We start from the raw sequence: 15,198 nt of genomic DNA, 5'->3' as shown, positions 1-15,198 counted from the left end.
GCACGGAGCAGTATATGGCAACAGAGAGCAGCATCCTGGCCTTGCTTATCCTTGGGACATTCAAGAAAGAATTAATACAATTTAACTTTCCTAAGTCACACATTTTGCTGGGGAACTTTAAATGGGTTTTTAATATAGAAGCCTGGTCTGCAGCTCGTGAATCGAGAGAGCCTCTTGGGGCATTTACCAACCAGTCTGCTTTAATAGAAAAACCATACTGTGGCAACATGCAAAGCCTCGTGTTAGGGGGAGGCAAGGTAACGATGCTCTGTGCTGCCCACTTATAGCCAAGAGCTAATTATCTGATGAATTCCATGGGAATGGAACTGATACTAAATTACTTAAGATGCTATGAACAAAAAGCTCTGCTAAAAAAACATTGCTCAGGCAGCGAGTTAAATACTCAAATGTTGGGAAAGGCCAGATTTGTGGTTCCTGCGCAACTTTAATTTTGCTCCACATGCACTGGAATGAGAGAAAAGCCCCAGGAGAAAGGAGTAAATGATCGTTTAACTAAACACTGCATCGTAATGTAAATGGGGGCAGAATGAAGGTCAAACCGACTACCATAAAACTACCCTTGTCTGATTTCTGAAGCTTGAGCTTGCAGCCTTTTAAGGGAGACTTTGGCGAGATTGCCCAACCTGTTTTTTTGGTTTTTTGGTTGGTTTTTTTTTAAGTTTTCCAATCGTTTTAAAAAAAAAACCAAACCCAAGGGAGGGGAGTGATGATGCGCAGAGCCTCGCTGTGCCTCCACCTGGCCAAGCCAGCTGCCTCGAAGGGTGAGGAGCAAGGCCAGCAGATCTGCTCCTGGATTGACTTGACAGCTTCAGCCAGAGTTTTGGATTAATAAACCTCAGCTGACAGATCAATCTCATCAGACAGAAGTTCTTGTTATCCAAATTGCTCCTCTGCAACTCCGGGCCTGAATCATTTGTCTCTTTCTAAAACGTGTTGAAAGGCCATCAGTTGCCTCCAAAGCCATTTCTGGGCGGCTGTCCGTGCCGCTGCTGAAGCCTGCCTGCCCACCGTCCTACCCCTCATGGGCATGGTGCTGGAGTCGGTGCAGGCTGTGCAACCCCTCCTTCCCTGGCATTCCTCCCACCCAGGACCTCCTCTTCTCACCGAGCAAAGGAACCAGCACCATCCTGGCTTCTCCTGAAAAACGCAGCGAGTGCCCGTACACTGCTTCCAAAGAGCCTTAGATGTACCTCAACTGTACCCTGATTAGCTCTCGGTCTGAAATCCTCCCAGAAGTCAAACAGGAACCTTTCATGCATTTGAAATTAAATATAACCCAACTTCGCAGCTGCCTAGGCTTCTGCAGGGAGCTGCTGTCTCACCCGCACAGACTCCAGCTGTGCATTCCCTCTACAGTCATTTGGTCTCCCACCATAAATTGCACAGTGAGACCGTGGCCTTGTCTCATCCCTGATGAGTCTGGGTACAAGAGAGTGTTTCAGGGTATCACGAGCCTCTGGCAAGAGCTGCCAGCCAAAGCAGCCACCGGCAGCCTGCCCAGACCCCCTGATGTAAAAATATTTCTCTCTAGTAAGTATTGTTTAACATCCTTAACATCAGTTAAAAACGACCTGGGAAGTATTTCCCCCAGCAGAGGAGCAAGACTAGTAATTAGCAATAAAAAGCAAAATCCACCAACAGCCAGAGTGGGAAAATAGACAGCAATCAATGGGAAACACAGCAAATTGATCTGGGAAGCAAAAGCAACGGGGCAGAACAAATCCCTGGTCCAAGGGGGCAAGCCAACAGCAAAGGGGAAGTTTTGAGCTCTGAAGGAAGCCGAGCGATGGGGAGCTGGGGATCATAACCCAGTGCTATACTGATGTGGAAAAGGCAGTCACTCTTCCTAGTTTTCCTATGGAGTGCAGCCAGCCAGCTGCTGAGGCATGCCCCAGCCCTGGCAGGAGCAGCCTTGCCCCCCCCCAGCCCCCCCGAGCTCCTGGACCCCCATCCCACTGCCTCCCAGGGCTGACCGTTCCTGCACAGCCGGCAGCCTGCCAGCTCCTCTACACCGGCTCCATATAATTGCTCTTGCAGCTATAAATAATCTTTATCTCCCTCTCCGCTCTTCCCATGACGTTCCCTGGGATGCAGAGGCATGGCTTCCCTGTGACTCAGCCGCTCCGCGCTGCTCAGCCCCTGCCACCGCGCCTCTGCCTGTCCCTAGGGTGCTGCCGTGTCACTGGCAGGTGGCTGAGCAGCGAGGACAGGCTGGGGATGGCAGAGAGGTGGCTTTGCAGTGTCTCCACAGCTGTACAGAGCCATGTACCGGTCATGGGCCGTATCCGCAGGGACAGATTTGAAGGTGGGGGAAGGAATTTCATGGAGGGAGACTCTTGAGTGAGTTTTGTTTGCAAAAGGGGAAAAGAGAAGAAAGCAAGCAAGCCGGGGGGGGGGGGGGGGGGGAGACGGGGGGGAGACAAATGAGTATTTTCTTTTCCCTCCTACTAAGCAAGGAGAGTTTGCAGTGATTTGTCTTCACGTTTTGCTTGTCTAGAAGGAAAGTGCTAAGAAACTGCTGTGTTTTCACCAACACCTCCCCTTGCCATAAGAAGGCATCCCTCGGCTCAGATGGTTGATGTCCCTCTGCAGGGAGTGCTTACTGTCCCCTGGCACCACCAGCAGCAGGAGGCACCTCACCATGGGGTGCCTGAGGGGGAAGAGCAGGGAGATGCCCAGCAAGGGTGCAGCGAGCGGTGCCAGGAAGAGCAGCAGGAGCTGGGCAGCATCCTCACCCTTGTTTTCCCAAGGTGTGCCAGGTCTTGGCATGTTGGGGGCATTTTTTAGCTATGGCTGTGGCCATGGCTGCAGGAGCAAGGTGCATTGCTGGCATGAACTCGGCCACCTCCTTGCCCCAGCCTTCGCTTGGGGCAGATTTGGACACAGATGCACCCCAGAGAGCCCACGGGGACAGGCAGCTGTTAACAGGCATGAAGAAACCTCTCAGCGGAAACATTGCCCTCCAGAGAACCACTATTTCAGCAGCAGCTGTGAGATGCAAAGTCATTTTTCCCCTTTCCATTTAAGGAGATACCAATAAAAAAACCAAGCACAAAACCGCACTGTGGTTCCATTTTTCAGTTTAGAGGAAAGCGGGAATTACACTACTTTCTAGGAAAGTCACAAACCAAATGCCCAGGCTTTGAAAAAGGATTTCCCTCCTGAAGACAACCACTTCCATCATTATCAGCTGGGGGAAAAAAACCACCAGGCTTTCCACAGACAATTTCCTGGCTCTTTAGGAGCATCAGCCCCTATTGGGTGCCCAAGTGCACTCACTGTCACCCCACTCAGGGACACCAGCTGGTGTGCCCCCTCCCTGGGCACCCAGCCCTGGCTGCTGCCCAGCCACCTGCCTGGAAATTGGGAGCTAATTGAATCCATTTGCAATTACCTTTCCAGCCCCCCACCAAGGTTCTGTTTCCACCCTGGAAGGCTGCACTCTTTTGCTGAGAGCAGCATCTGACATTATCAGTGCTAATTCCCTGTGGCTCTGTTTATTAGGCCAGAGGACTTCCCCAGAGTAATCAAACCCAGCCAGAAATCGCGTTAAACCCACAAAACAAACACTGGTGTTTGCAGCACAAAGCCCTTCCTGTCTCATTAAGATCAATTAGATTGTCTTGAGCAAACTTTCCCCTTTCTTTCTGCTAAGCCTGGACCATTAAGCCCATCCTCCACCTAAACATGTTCAACAGCTAATCTGAAGGTGAAAAATATCGGTTGCTTCTAGGCAGGCTGTCTCCAAAGCAGGCTGCAAAGATAAAGACATCAAGGTAGGGTGGGTACCCGGGACACCCATCCCACAACCCTTTCCCCGCCTTGAAAGGATGCGCACACCCGAGGCATCTCCTCTCCATTACTCTCAGGACATCCCGGCTCAGCCGACCCCAGCACAGGCTGCAGGAGCCTCTCTGGGTGCATGGGGTGGGCTAGCAGCAGCTGCTACCCACCCTGCTCAGCCTGCGTTAATGCTTTGGTATATTTATTGGACGCCACAACGAATGCTTCTAGGGCCCAAAAGTCCCAGCTGGTGTAGAGCAGCACGGCTTATCTGCGGCACTGATTTACACAGAGCATCTGCTGCAAGGGGAAGGGAGGAATACATTAAAGAACTGTAAATTCAGGTGGTGGAGCAGCCCTGGCTCCCCAGCAGCCAGGGTTAGCCATCCGTGCAGAGTCCCGTGGGAGGACAGCCCCAAGAGAGGGAGAGAAGGAGAAGGGGTGTTGGCTGGTCCCTCAGCATCAGCTATGAATACGCTGGAAGAGCTGCCATCCTGGGCTGCATCCTGACCCTCGTGGGCTGCACACAGTCATGTCCCAGTGTGGGGGGATGCTCCAAGGCACTGGGGGAGCTGGGGTCCTGAGCCCAGAGGACTGTGCACATTCCCTCTCTCAGGGCCATAAGGACCACATGCAAATTCTCAGCTTGGCATCAGCAAGCAGCAGCCAAAGGTGCACACCCAAAGCAAGGACTTCAACCGCAGTCTGCAGCCTCCATCCCCCAGCTCCCTGCTGTGTAACAAGCCCACTTTCTCACAGGCATGGCTGAGCATCACACAGAGCAGAGCTGACGTGGCTTTGCTAAGAGCCAGCAAGAAAAGGAAAGACATAATTAAACTCCTGACTCTGGCTACAAACATTGCATAATGAAATTAGCCCCCCGGTCCCAGGCGGTGAACTTCCTGCAGAGCACGCGGGTGCAGACGGCAGCAGCCACCCTCCAGGGCTACGACAGCGGCGCCAGCTCACATCCACTGGCCCTGCTGAAGGCTGGGCATCTTCTGAGCTCTCCACAGAATCTCCCAAGCCGCACAAGGCTTGTGGATGCTGGCACAGACTTGTGGCGTTCCCCCAAGGAAGGAGCTCTCTGCACCTGAACAGGGACAGCAAGCTCGTGTGCTCAGCCGAGTGTCCTATTTCCATTAAATTTGAACATAGCAGGACTTCTGTAGGGCTTTCTGAATCACCCCAGATTCAACTGGAAGAGGAGTTTCTCATCCCCAAATGAGAGCAGCCTGGCACAGGAACATGCACATTCCAGCAGCTCCCAAATCCTGCTGTTCGGTATCCCCAGCCATGGAGAGAATAAATTTGCCACTGCTTGTGAGCCCAGGAAGTCACTCGGAGAGGATGCTGCAGGGAAAGATGATGTTGACTCAATGGGGAGGGTGTCTGTTGCTCCGGGGGTGGAAAAGGAGGAGGGAAGGGAGCTGCCCCCGCCAGATCTGGGAACCACAGGAGAATTTGGATAGGATTTCTGCTAGAAGGCAAATAACATCAACTGGCCTCTGGAGATTGATTGTTTTCTCAGAAATCTTAACATGCAAGAATTGGCAAATAAACAGCAATTTTAGAGAAACCACAAAGTTTCTTTTCTCCTCTTTTTTTTTGTTTTTTTTTTTTTGTTGTTTTTAACTCAGAAGAGGCAGCTACACAGGTCGTCCCTGCTCGCTGTGCCAAGTGCTGCGAAGGCAGGGCCAGCGCTCACACAGATGCAGGAAAAACGACAGGCTTGTGTGGCTGGCTTAAAGGTTTAAGCTTAAAATTGGAATTAGAGCCTGGTTCCGCCCTGGTATGGCTGAAAGCTGGTGTAGGATATCCCTCCTATGGTGTATTTGCCCCAGCCCCCTGCTCCATCCCTTGGCCAGAGAGGCAGCACCTCTGCCCTGAAGGCTGGCTGCACAGACACCTTCCGTGGGATTGCACCCGTGCGGCAAAGGCGCCACTCGGAAAGAGCCAGGAGCAGATGGTGTCACGCATGGAGGCGCTTGCACTTTCCCTTTCCGCTGGCAGAGCTGCTAAGTGCCTTCATCCCGCGTGGAGGATGTTAGCTGCATCCTACTTAGTGAGTTCGGTGCAACCCAGGGGGCCCGTACTTGCGAAGACATGGGGAGGAGAAGGAAGCTTGGCAATGCGAGGATGAAGCAGAGAAGAGCTCCTGCTAGTGGCAGATGAAGTTGTGGCTGGAGCAGAAGAGGCACAGTGAAGCGCTCAGGCTGTTTTGAAGAGCAGCACCTGCACCCAGCCCGGGAGAAATCCGCTGGGACCCACGCTGGAGGGCAAGAGGTGTGAGTGTGTTTGCAAACGGACAAAGCCACCGGCTGAAAAATGGAGTTTTTGCAACTAATTATTTTCAGTAACTGACCAGCTTTACGGATGGTTGAATAACATTCATCAGATAAATTATTCATGATTCCTTTCCACTGATCAGCAAATCAATTAGCCACAAACCTCTCTTCAATTATTCATCCAGCTCCAGTGGGGTAAATGGGGAGATTTACGACACAGACAACGAACTAACTTATATTTCAAAACAGGGACTCTTAAAGCCCTTAAACCTTGTTCTGAACTGGCTCAAACGACCCAGTGCTTTGGCTCACAGTTGAAGTCTCCAAGCTCATGTCCTGCGTGCTGCCTGCTCCATAACGTCCCCCGCCAGGGAGAGGAGGCAGCGTGGACCTGTGGGCACGGGGATGGAGAGGCACACTCTCGGGAGGTTTGGCAGGGTGCACAAGTGATGTGGAAACACAGGCGTGCTCCACGATGAAGAAACTGGTAGATATGGCCAAGTCAGATTGCACCAAGACCCGGTGCAGAAGTAACTGGGTAAGCAGAAGCAGCCTGCTGTGCGCATGAGGTCGGCTGTGAGCACAGGCAGAACTCTCCCCTATAATCGCCTCAGGTATGGGCCTGCTGGAAAGTTGCATTTCTGCAAATTAACCTCTACTGTTATAATTCACTGTAAAAGCACTCTCACACCAAAATTAAGGAGTGTTGACAATGTTACGCTGCACAGTAAATGCAAGTAAGAGTTATTAGACTAACAAATAGCCAAATTAGCATAAGAGCTGGCTTTGCCTCACTGGAGTAGCAACCTTAGAGGCTGTGTAAGTGAAGCATAATTCAGTGTAAGTGTGATAAGTGACCAGGGCTGCACGGAGAGATCTCTAAATTGCCCTGCTTTGCAAGGCTTCACATCCCGACTGTGCTGGTGCTCCAGCTGAAGTGAGGCCTTCCTGCTATACCTGGCATGGCCACAGGTCCCTTATGGCAATCTGCAGTATTGCTTGTTAATGTGGTTGGAAATTAGGGTTGTGGCTGCCCTGTGTAGATAAAGCGGGTTGAGATGTAGGAGAGCAGCTGCTGTACATGCCAGGCAAAGCTTCTTTTCCTGCAGCGATGTAGGAACAGGCACAGGAATAGCAAGGCACGCCAGGGTAAAAGCATCACTTGCAGCTTTGATTGATCTGGTTAGTGGATTAAACTCATACTCATATAAACACACTTGCTGCCTTAATCTGCTTTTGTGCAGCTTGCCTGAGAGGGCCCCCTCCTCACACAGTCCCATCCATAAGTGCAGAGGGTTTGTTCATTTGGAGCAACTTTGTCTACAGGCAAGAGGCTGTGAAGGCACCTACTCTGCTGGTGCTCACAGGCTCCCCCAGGACACATGCCCAGCCCAGCGTGGCGACCTAGTGCAGAGCAGCCTCCAGCTTTTAGCTGGGGAAGCTGTTGGCTCCAGTTTGACAGTTTTCCCATAGTTGGCATCCCAGTGCAGAGGAACTGTAGCCACACCGGGGGGCTGAGCCAGTCGGCTGTGCCAGGGGTAACTGCTGCTTGAGATGCAGTGGGAGACTCTGAGCCAGCCGATTCTGCATCCCGGGAGGGTGCCCCATTCACACCACGAAGCGACAGTGCTTTCCTCTGCAAAGAGTGCAATGGCTCCCTCTTTGCAAAGTGCTGTAAGCCTGTGGGTAGGAGGGGTGAGAGCAGGGCTGCTGGCTGGCCTCCCTCCACCCTTCACCTTTCAGTGCTGCACATCCTTGGTGAAGAAGGCAGCTAACCAAGGAGCTGCTGCTCTGGGATCACTGGTCCTGTGCCCCGGGAAACATCCCAACTGAAGCTGGATATCTAGGACAGAGCTCCCCACGCTTCAGCCGCTGCTGTCAACAGGCAAAGTCTGTGGAGTTAAGAGATTTCTAGGGGCATCAGTTCCCATCCCTGTTACCCACATGCCAAGCCCACCTACGGCAGGGTGCCTTGGGTGCTGTGGGGGTCAGGGCTGCCACACCAATGCCCCGGTGAAGCATCTTACCCATGCCTGGGCAGGGCCGGCAGCGGGAGGAAGGCATGGTGGGGCAGGAGGGAGGCTGGAAAATTGATACTGGGATAGGACATGTGCCTAGCCTGGGCTGCCCATGGGATGGTGTGGGAGCTCCGCTATGGGGGGGCAGGCCATGGGGTGGGGGAAAAGACGGGGCAGCCCCTCTCCATTTTCCAGCAAGGCAGCTGAGCCAGCCCCGGGGCACAGCCAGGAGAAGGGCTTGAGGTCAGTGTCCCGGGCTCTGGGACTGGCCACAGCTCCCCGGGATGGTGACGGGGGTCCTGGGCTCTGGGACAGGGATGGAGATGGGGTGGCGGTGGGGGAGATGGGGTGGCGGTGGGGGAGGTGGGGTGGCGGCAGGGGCGCGGAGGCTGTGCGCTGTGATGTTGCTCTTAGGCGGCAGGGACGGCGACCGGGGTCCCGAGGTCTGCGCCCATCCTCCAGCGACCCGGGGGCGGCGTGGCGGGGCGCAGCTTGCTCTCGGGTGCCAGCAACGGGGCTCCCCGGCCGCAGGACGCCGACGGAGCCCCCCCCCCCCCCCCCCCCGCTCCCGGGAACCGGGGCCCGCCCGCGTCCTGCGGGCAGAGCGGCGGGCTGCGGGGAGGGGGCTGGTCCCGGTGCCCCCCCGCGGCGGCGCGGGGCGGAGGGGCGGTGGGCACGGCCCCCCCTCCCCGCGCACCGCCCCGCCGCCCGCCCCCAGCGCGCCTCCCGCGGACGGCGGAGCGCGGCGCGGGGCCGGGGGGCGGCGAGCGGCGGCGGGGCGGCCCGCAGCCCCCGACGGCAGCGGCGGCGATGCGGCGAGGCGGGGCGGCGGGCGGCGAGGCGGGGCGGCGGGCAGCGCGGCGGGGGTGGCGGGCGCCGCGGGGCTGAGCGGCGGGCGGCCGGGGCTCCGCGGCCCCCGGGGGCACCCGCCCGCCCCGCCCGGCACCGCACCCGGCACCGCACCCGGCAGCGCACCCGGTACACACGGATTTACGGCGCGGACTGCAGCCCCGGAGCGGCCCCCGCAGGTAAGGCACGACCGGCAGCACCGGCGGGGGGTCCCGCCGCCCCCGCGGCGCCGCTCCAAGCATCGCCCCCCCCCCCCCCCTCCCTCCGCATTGCTCAGCGGACGCGGCACAAGTTTCCCCCGTTGCGGTCCCACCGGGCAGTGTCGTCCCCCCCCGCGCCACTCCGCCATCGGGTGCTGCAGGGATGGGGCAGCCCCGGCGGCCGCTCGCCCTCCGCTCCGCTCCGCTCCGCTCCGCTCCCCTCCCCGCTGTGCCCCCGAGTCCCTCCGGCGGGGTCGCAGCGTGGGCCGGGGTCCCGCAGGGGCAGCAGCGGGGTGCTGGGGGGGCTGCGGCCAACGCGCCCCCCAGGAGGAGGGTCGGTGGGCAGGAGGCGGGGGGAGAGCAGAGCCGGCTGCGGGGGCTGCTGCGGGAGATGCTTCTTGCTTTTGGACCAAACTTGGCTGCGGGGAACCTGCACTCAGCCCGGGAGCCCCGTGGTGGGACCCCTGCCGCGGGGGTGTGCACCAAGGGCATGCCCAGAGCATCCCGCCGCTCGGGGCACTGGGTGCCTCGCCTGGGTGGAGTGGCTGTCCCAGTATTGGGGATGCTCTCCAGCTAGGCCTCAGCTGGAGGATGCAGGAGCCGTGTTGGATCTGTCCTCCACCAGGATTGGGAACTCTCCCCAGCCCCCCTCGCAGCAGGGCTGGGTGCCGGGAGGCTCACCTTGTGGGCACGGGGTGCTCCTGGTTTCCCTGTTGGGAACCTGGACCCTTTGCAGTCGACCTCAGAAGGCAAGTGTAGGAGAAGTGGCATAGCCCATGGGAGAGATGGCACAGCCCGTGGGAGAGGTGGTGTAGCCCATAAGAGAGGTAGCATAGCCCGTGGGAGAGGTGGCACAGCCCAGTGGTCACCATACACCCTGAGGCACCGGGAGGGGGTTGGCCCTCCCCTGAGGATGCTGAATGTGCCCCCATCTCCCACCCTGCTGGCAGAGGCACTGCCCACCCACAGAGCTGATGTGCACAGGAGGACGTGGGTGATGCTGGGGGTCCTGCCCCACTGGCACTGTCGGGTGTGGATTTTATTTGGGGCCTTTCCAGTGCCTGGAGAATCCCCATCCAGAGCCTTTTCCCCCTTTTTCCTGCACGGTGGCAGGCTGTCACCGTCCGTCGGGCAGACAGGCAGTGCTGCTGAGCCGTGACTTCCCATGGGTGTGGGGTGTCGATCCGAGCTCCGCCAGAGCACGGGTGGAAGTTGTGCTCAGCCCGGTGCATCAGCTGGGGAGCCTGATCCGATGCTCCCGAGCTGGAGGGGAGTCAGATCCAGAGTCCTCACTGTCACCTCACATGCCACTGTCATACTTTTTGTGGGGCAGCAGGGCAGCTAGCACGTGGGTTTAGGTGTCCCATGGTAGTTTATGCCAGGAATCTGGATGCCTCTTTAGTTGTGAGCTGCCTTCACCTGGGCCCACCATAATGCCCAGTCCTGGTACCATCCCCTCCACATCTCCCGGGCTTGCTGAGCCCCACGGGTCCTGGGCAGCTCCTTCATCTGCTAGTGCTGATGCTGTGCTGGCCTGCATTCAGGCTGTGGGCTGTCCACCCTGGCGCTGTGCGTAACAGCTGGCACCTGCCTTCTCCCCTGGGTGCCTGTTGGGTGCGGAGGGTGCCCTGGGTTCATCTGTGGGATCAGATATGAGTGCAAGAGTCTGATCGCTTGCGTGCAAAATCCTCCTCCAGAAATCCCCTTCTCCTGAGCGCCACCGATGTAAGATGAAATAAGCACAGATCCTGCAGTTTTAGGGCTCTCGACAGGTTTTGCTGCAACCAGCATAGACTGGGCTGAATATAAAATGGGTTTTTCTCCATTTCCTGATGCAAAGCTTTTGCCGTCAGCATGAAAACAGATGTTTGGCTGTCTGTTTAAGCCAGTTTTACAGAAAACTGCCTGTGGTTTAAGACACTAGCGGTAGTCGGATCTCTAGCCCTGTCCCGTTCACCTCTGTGGTTCCAAAGGCTTCCTGAGCGTAGCTGTCCTTAAACTCCCCTGGACCTGGTAGAGCCAGGGCTGCTGCTGGAGGGGTATCCCCCTGCTCCCTTTAGAAACTAGTAGGGGAAATACAAAACACCGTGCAAATGCTGGAGGAGGGTTTTGGAGCGGTGAGCCGAGGAAGCGAGCGTGTCTTGGCACAGCGTCGCAGTTGGAGCTCGTGCCTGGAGCTGAGTCCCCACTGCTGTGTCCCCGAGTCCCCATCCAGCTCTGGGCGCCCTGCTGTGTGCTGCAGGTGCTCTGGGGAGCGTGGTGGAGGATCTGGGCCCTAGCTTCTCTGCCGCCTTGCTGTGAAAAGGCAGCAGCCGCAGCAGGCTGTCCCCCAGGAGTGCCGTGTACCCGTACCGGCCCGGGAGACAGCCCCACTGATTCAGTTATTTAGCACGTAGATCCAGAGAGAGCGTTTTCCTATGCCTGCTTTTCTGCTTTAACGAATTGATAGATCGCTGCTGCTGTTTTGCTATGGGCCAACTAAAAGCACAGCCTGTGCACTGTTCTGGAACTCATCTTGCTCGTTTTCTTGTAGCTACCCAGACCATGAGGCTGGCCGGGGACAGTGGCAGGAGGGAGGTGCAGGTTCTGCCCTGGGCTCAGGGTGCCACGGCAGGGCTCTGCTGAATCACAGCTACCTGGGTGCTCCCTCTGCCTTCGCAGGATGCTGCTGGTGCTCCAACAAGTAGCTTCATGTGTAAATGGGGATTTCTTCAAAACTCCTGGGAGGGGAGCAGCTGGCAACGGAATAGCTCTGTGGCAAAAAACGTTTGTGTGTGTGTGCGCGTGTGTGTGTTTGTGTGAACTCCAGTCTAAATGGGAGAGGGAAAACATCCAGAGTTACGGAACTAATGCAAATGGAGTTGGCTTTCATCTCTCCCTGCAGCATCCTTTGTGGAAGGCATTTGCATTTCCCCAAAGTCAGTTCCTCCCTGCCTGTCCCTCAAGCAAATCCACAGCTACAGAGCAGAGGAAAGCCTTTTACAAGGTGAGGGGTGGCTCTCCAGATCTGGAGAGAGGTGAACTCAAAATATTTGAAAAGGAAAGCTCTTATTTTAAGGTAGCAACTCTGGACATGGCAGTGGATTGCACACACAGACTGCGGTGTGCCCCGCTATTGACCACAGGGCTGGGGACCATTCCTGGGCTCCTACCAGGCTACCACAAGCAGGTGACCCATCCAGGAGGGGGACAGGGATGGGGATGGGGGGGCTCATGCATGCCTCTGACCTCACCCTAGCACAACTCCAGGATGCCACCAGGACCTGCTTCTGCAAGATGTGCTGGGAGACCCCTGTGGCTTCTATCTAACAGCTCTGAGGTCCCCAGACATCCTCTTCTCCCCATCCCCAGTGGTGCAGGGGGCTGCTGAGCCTGGGGGCTGCAAACAGCTCCAGGGTGGACTGCTGCTATTTGGGAGGAAGGCTCCAGCTCAGCAAAAATACAAACAAAACAAGATTTCATGAGCACTCTAGCAATAGCTATTAGCTATGCTAAAAGGATTAACAGCTCCGCAGGACTCCTCAAGTGTTTAAAACATAACTCAAGCATCAAAGGCAGCTCTTGTAGGCTCACATTTTCACATCAAGTAACTCTGAAAATTCCTATCCAACTTAATTAAAACATCCACTAGGCTCCTTAAAAGCAAAAAAGAAAAAAACTCCACCAAAAAACAAAGGCCTTTTTTTCCTTAAGCACCAAGCCATTTTGAAGAGAGGAGTTTACAGAAAAGTATGTAGGCTTCTTTGTTAAAGAATCACCTTTGTGGAAGTCCCCTATCCCCAGAGCACTGTGTCTGATTAATCTCAGGCTTTCCCAAAAGGAAATAAGTGTTTTTTGGGGGTTGTCCCCCCTACCCCCACCCCCTGCTGAGGGACCACAGAAGAAAGATGAAAAAGTGAGAAGAGCTTTGTAGAGAAAGTTAGGTAAGAGGGTGGGGGAGTGTCAAATCCAGACCTATAATAGGAAAGAAGCCACCAAAGTGCTGGTTAAAGTACCTTTCATCTTGAAGGCTCTAAAGTGCTGTGCAGCCCATGAATACACACAAAGGCTGGAAAATAATTGACAACAACCAGCATCATGAGATGAAGTCACCACCTTGGCTGGCAGCAGAGTCACCACAGGCACGTCACTGGCTTGTTTGCCATCAGTCCCTGACTGCCTCTCTGCTTGGCTGGATTTGTTACCGGAGTTGTGAGCTGGCTCAGCCAAGCTATTCTGCAAGATCCCAAGCCAAAGTTTTAGATGCCGCATTTGTGTGACACTTAGGTGGGAACATGTGGTCCTGAGCTGGCCCAGCATGGCCGAGGTGTGATGGTGCTAGTCAGCCCCTTCCCAGGCTCCTTCCCTCGTGTGCTGGGTCCTAGGCAGCATCACCAGCATCTCCCATAGCGTTGGGATTTAATCCTCCATCCCTGTGATGTGTCTGGCCTCGGTGACGCTGGGTTGTCCCCAAGCTTCAGCAAATATCCTCCCTGACCACCCTTACCCTCCTCTGCCTCAGGGGCCCTAGTTATTTCAGGTGCCCTGGGGAGACTTAAAATAGGTAGAGAGGCTCCCTCTGTACAAGGTATAACCAGGATGGTGTCACTGGAGCTATGGGTGCATTAAACACAATACCTAGACCTAGAAAATGCTTTTCTGACATCCACAGGGGCCTAGAACATTTTAGGATTTCATCCCATGATGTGAATTTTGTTGGTTTTGATCAGTAACAAATTAGCAACCCCCAAAAAAGAATTAAATAGCTCTCTCTTTCCTCTTGTTTTCGGGTGGGTTTGGTTTCTTTCTCTTCGCCATGCCCTGTGTGGTCAGAGGGTGCCTGCAAAGGCAGTGCTGAGAAACGCTGTCAGGAGCAGAGCTGCTGCTGCTGCATCTTCTGGGGAAGATTTGCAGCACGCCTTTCCTCTTCCCTTCCCGCCTGGCCGTTTTCTTGAGGTGGACTGTAGGACTCGGGCAAACAGCCTCCCACTGCTGGGGACCCTCCGGGCTGCCCCTGGGGACCCGTCGCACTCTGGTGCTGGGGACAGCAGGCTGCAGTTGTGCAGGGCTGGTGGCACAGGAAGGTGTGTGAGCACAGACTTTGTACCCATGCGCTCCGTGCACGGTCAGGATGTGAAATGCAGGAATTAGGAGGTAGACAGGGTTTTTACATCAAGTGTTTATAGCACCTTCCTCACTTTGTGTCTAGACATAGCTATAAATGAGGGAGAGGGCTATTACCTAGGAATAAAACTATTGAAACCAGCCCTGGAGAGCTTGTTGCTGTATATCCAAGGAACTGGGAGATTCCTTATGATTAATGTAACGATATCAAAGGCTATAAACTCACCACAGTTGGGTACTGAGTCAGGGGACACACTTACAATGTACCTGCCACTTGCAGCTTAGACTAAGCATTAACTATGGTCTCTTGCCAGCCCTTGGCCATTCCTGGGGCTGCCGCTAGCTTACAGATCATGGGTTCAGTTCAACTGACTCCACCAACTGCAATGGTGTAATAAAACAGCCCAGTAATCACCAAGGTGTAATTTCTCATTGCGGCGTGGACCGGCAGTGTGTGGAGGAGAGGCGATGCTGTGAGCGGAGCCCGGGCTGTGCAGCTCACTGGGAAACTCTGCCTTCGCGCCTGCTGAGTTCAGGCAGGGAGAGCAGGGGCTGTGCTGTGTGCGTGGGCAGCCTGTGCCACCGCTGACCGCTCCGAGCAGTGCCCTGCCTGTCTGCGTGGCGGTGGGCAGGGGGCTTCACTGCGGGTGGGACATGCCTGAGATCTGAACCCAGAACTCCCAGTCCCCATCCTAGCCCTGACGCGCAAGATCCTGCCCTGTAAATACTGGTGGCAGAAGTTAGACTGAAGGGATCTGATTTTTTTTTTTTTTTTGGATGCAAATTCTTTTCTCTGATCTTTGCTTCTACCATGTCTAGCACAGCGGGGTCTCGGTCTCTGCCTAAGGCTTTGCAATACTGTTATAACATCAGCAAAAGTAATAAAGAAGAGGATGGAGTCCCTGGAAAAAATACCATGAAGCAAACCGCTGACAC

At 55.4% G+C, this 15,198-nt stretch overlaps 1 protein-coding gene across 1 annotated transcript in view; it reads left to right on the top strand.

Annotated features, from left to right (window-relative positions):
* Positions 1-9,029: 9,029 nt before the first annotated feature.
* The window catches only part of LOC308071510 (transmembrane protein 121), a 56,307-nt gene continuing 50,138 nt past the window's right edge, over positions 9,030-15,198 (top strand). Inside the window, exon 1 of the mRNA XM_080407031.1 lies at positions 9,030-9,138. The gene's annotated coding sequence lies outside the window, so the exon portion shown is untranslated. The remainder of the gene's footprint in view (positions 9,139-15,198) is intronic.

The sequence above is a fragment of the Falco punctatus genome (assembly GCF_963210335.1).
Source record: "Falco punctatus genome assembly, chromosome: 11".
Taxonomy (NCBI): domain Eukaryota; kingdom Metazoa; phylum Chordata; class Aves; order Falconiformes; family Falconidae; genus Falco; species Falco punctatus.
This window is presented reverse-complemented; position numbering and strand designations above follow the sequence as displayed.